The following is a 6,000-nucleotide window of genomic DNA, read 5'->3' as shown; positions in this document are numbered from 1 at the left end:
ACTGTAACTCATCTCAAATCTATTTGAATATTTGCTGCTGTTGCTGCAAAGCTCAATCTCATTCTCTGACAAATGGATTTCATCTCAGTCTATCTTCACAGTGAAACTAAAGAGAACATCTATATGCAGCAGTCTCTTGAATATGTCATCAAGAGACAAGAGAAGAAGGTGTGCAAACTCATATATACTATCTATAGAATCATGCAGAGAGGCTACAACTGTTTTAAAACACTTAGAAAAACATATGAGGACTTTGATTACCACATCTCAAAGGTAGACCCTTATATCAGAATGATTGGCCAGCCTGATAGTGAGTACACTATTATGAATACCTACACTGATAATATATGAAAAGTATCATTGAGTGCACAAAAGGCTAGTTGATGCAAAAAGAAATTAGAAGAGAAGTGAAAGCTTATAGATGTGAAGGAGAATCATTATTTTTTGAGGATGAAGATTGACCAAGACCTTAAGGCTGACACTATCATATTCTCACAGTGCTCATACTGAGAGAACATTTTTTTAGATTTCAACCTTGAATACTTACAACCACAATCCATGCTATTACCTGTTGGCATAGCACTTGATACCTTACAGTCACCAACAATGCAGGCAAAGATGAGATAGAGCATTACTTGTATCAATAACTATTAAGTTGCATCATATGGAGACAACTGGCAACTTGGCCAGACTTATATTTCTCCATGAGCTTACTCACTCACTTCCAATCTAACTCTGGATTAGAACATTGGAAGGCATTGGTATATGTTCTTGAATATGTCAAGTGAATCATGGATCTTAGTATTGTTTTCTTATATAACCAACCCTTAACTCTCATTGAATTTATAGATGCAGATTATAGTGGTTGTCATAATACTGCTTGTTCAACCTCAGATTATAGGTTCACCATAGTAGGCAGACTAATTTGTTGGAGTTTCAAGCATCAAGCCACTATTGTCCTGTCCACTGTCAAGGCCAAATATGTTTCACTCACTCATGCAGCACAACAGATGATATGGATCTTGTTATAAATAGATGAAGTCAAGCTTCTCTAGCTCTAATCCAGTGCTCTGTATGGCAACAACTAGAGAGCTGCTGTGCTGACAACTTATACATGATCTCACCAGAAAGTCAAACATATCTGCATTCATAAGCATTTTATTTGAGAACTGGTTAAGAATAAGAAGCTTTGGATTGATTTTATTTATGGAAATGTCAATCCTGCAAACATGTTCATCAAACCTCTATCTCATGATACCTATCAAGACTACCTTAATATGCTAAGCATTATTCTTGTGGATTGATATAGATATAGGAGAGTGTTAAAGGATATCTATATATTATACTCTGATCTTATCTTTTGATCATCTCTCTTTTTACTTATCATATATACATTACTCCTATCCTTATCTGATCATCTATATAGACTGGCTATAAATATCTAGATATCTCAGTTATTTTACCTATGCTGTGCCTATTACTATATTACTCATATTTATTTATAGATTCTCACTTATATTCTTCTGTTAATAATTTCTGCAGCCAAGTAAAGACTTTCTATATCTAATCCTCCTAATCCTTTCTTTCAGGCCAGTCTGAGTTGTCATAGTCTCAGATAGATGACTGAAAGTGCTTGATGATTGTAGCAGTGAAAGGCTTGAACAATATAGAGCTATTCACTTAGAATTGAAGGTGATACTGTGTTTCAGATAGATACAAGTCATCACTGCTATGAGGCAAATAAATATAATAGTCTTTCAAACAGCTTCTACTGAATGACAAATCTTTATAATTGGCATAATGGAAATATAATACTGATGTGCATTATATCAGGCTAGCTCTAAAATTTGTGAATTTTAAACAATATATTCATATAAGCTAAAGTCTATATGACTAGCTATTCAAGGACTATGGCTGAGGCTCTGAGCTGATAGTCATACTATGCTAAGAAGGCTAAGAATCAATGTTGACTTAGCTAAAACAACTTTGCACTGAGTTAATAACCTTGAAGTCAAAACTGGACTTAGAGAGATAATACCACCATAGTAAATATTTAATATTTAATAAAATATACTTGAATATCAAGTCAATTTGGACTTAGAAACAGTACTATATTTGGGTCAATTCTAAATGCCATCAGGGCTGGTATACTATAGTCTAGCTCAGGAATTTATTACTATGACTAGCAGTGAAGTATATCCAGCTAGCACTCAAACTGGGAGTAAAAGCAAAGCAGAACTCATTAGCTCATGGCTAGCACACTGGGTCTGATGCAAAATGCATGAGATAAGGATTCCTCAGGCATGAATAATTAAGAGGGCACACAGTCCAGGGGGTGATCCACAACCAGAGAGCTTAGCTGCCTCAGATCACCATGATTGATTGATTGTGATTAATAAGCAAGTCTAAAAGTAACAAGTGGAACCACATGATAATTAGTTATATAGTAAATATTTATAAGCTATAAAAACAGAGAGCCAGGAGCATCTTGAACCATCTGAAAAGGATCTATGAGGTATGCTAAGACAGAATAATGATCTAATTTTGGAGCTAGCCAAGCAAAATAAGTAACCAGATTAAATTATTTATAGATTCTATATCAGTTAGTTATGTATAAAAGCAGAATGAGGAGAGAATAATATGGCAGGCAATACACCACTGATTTAGACAGTCTAGCTCTCAATAGTTAGTCTCTGTATCAGCAGTTTTGTGTGTAACCTCAATTTAGATAGCTATTATTGCTAAGTCATCCTGTATTGAATAAGAATTGAAGTCTTTACTGAAATTTGAGGTTTAGCTTAATTTGAGTTCTAGCTTAATAAAGGTTTCAGTATCTGAGTATCAGTTCTTTGGTTTCAAAGACTGCTAGCTAGCTACAGGTGCAGCTAGCCAAGTCTAAGTGCTTAAGATACTTGATATTAGATTTCAGAGTATTCTAAGTTAAGCCAGATACTGTAGCTCCATATTTTAAGTCTCAATTCACATATTGTGTCTTATTCTTACCTCCTTTGTGAGTATCATATCTCAGAACACAAACTAGTCTTGAATAAACTATCTTTATATCTTTATATTTAATTTATCTGAGTCTGCAGAGTGCTTTTATTATATTCAAACCACCTAAACTCATCTGTATTGGTGATCATGCATTGAATGGTTAGGTGTTGGCATTTGAGAGTTTCTTTCTCATTCACCTCTCTTAGTCACTTAGCTATTACTGAGCATATCAATGCAGATCACATCTTGTATCTCTGAATCATGTCAGACACTGAAACATATAGATATATGTCAGAGAGCAGTCAGTGGTATCAACATAATTTAAGAAAAGATGTGGCATGCTGAACATGACTTTTTATTTGCTGTTCATTGCCAGAATGTCATAGTCATGCTTCAAGAAAGGCTATATGGAATACAAGTAGAATCACCTCAGGCTCTCATCATCATCTCTACTATCTAAGAATTTTTCCTAATAGTCTCTTGAGTTGTTATAAGACTCAAAATTTGCAAATTTTTCTTATCTAGATATGTCAGATCTTAGAGCTCACTGACATATAAAAAGGCAATTAGCTTTACTTGGGACCATTTATTATTGGTTATAGTAGCAACTGAAACTATCACTGGAACTTTAAACTTTTTGTGGCAATGACTTTTGAAAAAGTTTTAGACACAGATTAGAATGAAGCAAGAGAAAAGATGTTTCAATAGCAGATAAGATTGAGAGTTCATTGCAGGCCTGATTAGTGCAATAATATAAAATTTCTCATAATAAATATATGAAAATTCAGCATATCAGAGCAAAGATCATGTGTAAGAACTTAGACTACAATGATGACCATCAATTCAGCCACATGTGCCACTGTATCACAAGTCATTTGTCTGAAAAGTCTCAGTCTAGACTGATCTAGAATACTTTCTCATAATGCATCAGCCTCTCTTATGCTGCAAGAGTCTGAACAATGACTAGTACTGCTTATACTGCTGATATCATATTACATCTTGTCATGATACTCATTGGTGCCCAAGTCTTAACTATTTTCTCAGCCTTATGCTTTGTTATCTGATATAACAAACAAGATTCTTTACCAGGCTTGGCTAATGCTGGATTTCAATAATACAGGCTGAAAGGTATGCTGATACAATTTAGTTGAACTAACTGCTTTGATTTGTATTATGACAGGAGTGATAAACTTTATCTGCTTAGAATAAGACTTCACTTCTAATTTCAAGTGCAAGGTTCTTATATTTTCAAGCCTCTTGCAGCCACAGTGGTCAAGTGCTTCAAGCCTTTCACCTGTACTATTATTTTGCTAGTTCAGCAACACTCTTATAAGTAGTCAGTCACTGTTGAAAGTAGAATAGAGAATGAATTGTCAGAGAAGAAGGAGATATTCTCTCCTATATGAGATGTAGCTATTTATATACAATTTGAACTATAGGTGGCATGAATGTAAGCAAGACAATATAACAAGATGATAAAGACAATGAAAGATAAAGACACTAAGAAATAATATAGACAATGTAATTAAAGGCCAGAGTCTTTGAGTAAGACAATATATGCATATAATGATGCAAAATCCTCTATATCCTATATAAACTATTCATTTTGGTCTCTGGGTTGAATCACACAGAGTCATCCAGATTATTGGCAATGCTCATGAGGTCTAACATAGTCATAAATTTCATTACTTTGTGTTCTTTCTTTAATCTTGCATAATATAGAATTAGACAGAATGCAGCAAACTTCAGTTATGAGACAATGCCATTGAGTTCAGCAAGATAATATGCTCCTCCCTTTGTTTGATGAATGACCACTATAATACTAAAGTAGCATGAGCAGAATTTTCTATTGATGCCAACTTTGATCTTTTTGTTTAAAACAAGTACAAAAAGCACTTAGCTTAAAATTGTAGTCATAGATAGTGGTTGCAAAATGGCACTTGAAGTCTGCTATAAACCTGAACTGAGCCTTGATGATGTGATCCTCCAAGCAAGCTAAGTCTTCTTGTCTTTGCTCCAACTGATGTGCATGCATATACAGGAGATCTAACTCTGATATCTTTTTAGTGAACTCTGAGAATAAAAATGTTGTTAGCAGGATATTGAAGAGAAAGAGGGGTTCTATGCTATGAGCTGCATAGAAGAGTAAAACCTGAGTCTAGCAGGAGATGGTGATCCTGTCAGCCCAAAAAGCAAGGTGAGCTTTTTTTGTCCAAGCCTTTTTATCTCCTTCACAAAGCCTCTTCAGAGCATCTTGGATAGACCAGTGAGTGACTTCAACAATACCATTGGCTTGCAAATTGTAGATCAAGATTTGAATATAGTTGATACTGTATTTTCTGCTTAAGTAGTCTACTACAGTAACAATAGGTGGACTATTGTCTATCACTAAAATTTCTGTGATGTCACTTTATCAACACAAGATCTCTTTGAAAATGAACTGTTCAACCATCTCTCTTATTTCAGTATGAAGCATCTGAAATTCAGACCAGTGGATGAGGCTGTACCATCTCTGAATCATATACTGATAATCTCTGGCTTTTGGTAGATGTATGATGTTGATATGACATTTTTAGAAGAGTCCAGCAGGTATAGATATCTTTAAAGGCAAGCATATGTGTTTCATGGATTTTAGCTGACATTTATAACATATTTTTAGATACTCTTGGATATCTTTGTTTATCTCTGGCCATCAGAATTGGTTGTGGAGTTGGTGCTGTGTCAAGTAGAATCTCTTTTAATGATCTAACCTATTATGAGCTGCATGTAAAATTGACAGGCATTCTGGGTATAGGATCACTAGTTGATGTCATCTTCTTTGATGCAGTGAAACAGCTGCCCTCTAGCAACAAAGTATAGTCAGGCTTGCTGTTGCAGTGCAGAGAGTCTTTCCAGAGAGTGTGTAAGAGAGTTCTTAAAATGAGTAAGTTAATACTGAATGTCTATCAACACTATTTCTCATTTATGATATTTTTAATTCTGTAGGAGTTCTCTTTCATTATTGCT

The sequence above is a fragment of the Guyanagaster necrorhizus genome (genome assembly GCF_019112545.1).
Source record: "Guyanagaster necrorhizus MCA 3950 unplaced genomic scaffold BT62scaffold_47, whole genome shotgun sequence".
Taxonomy (NCBI): Eukaryota; Fungi; Basidiomycota; class Agaricomycetes; order Agaricales; family Physalacriaceae; genus Guyanagaster; species Guyanagaster necrorhizus.
This window is presented reverse-complemented; position numbering follows the sequence as displayed.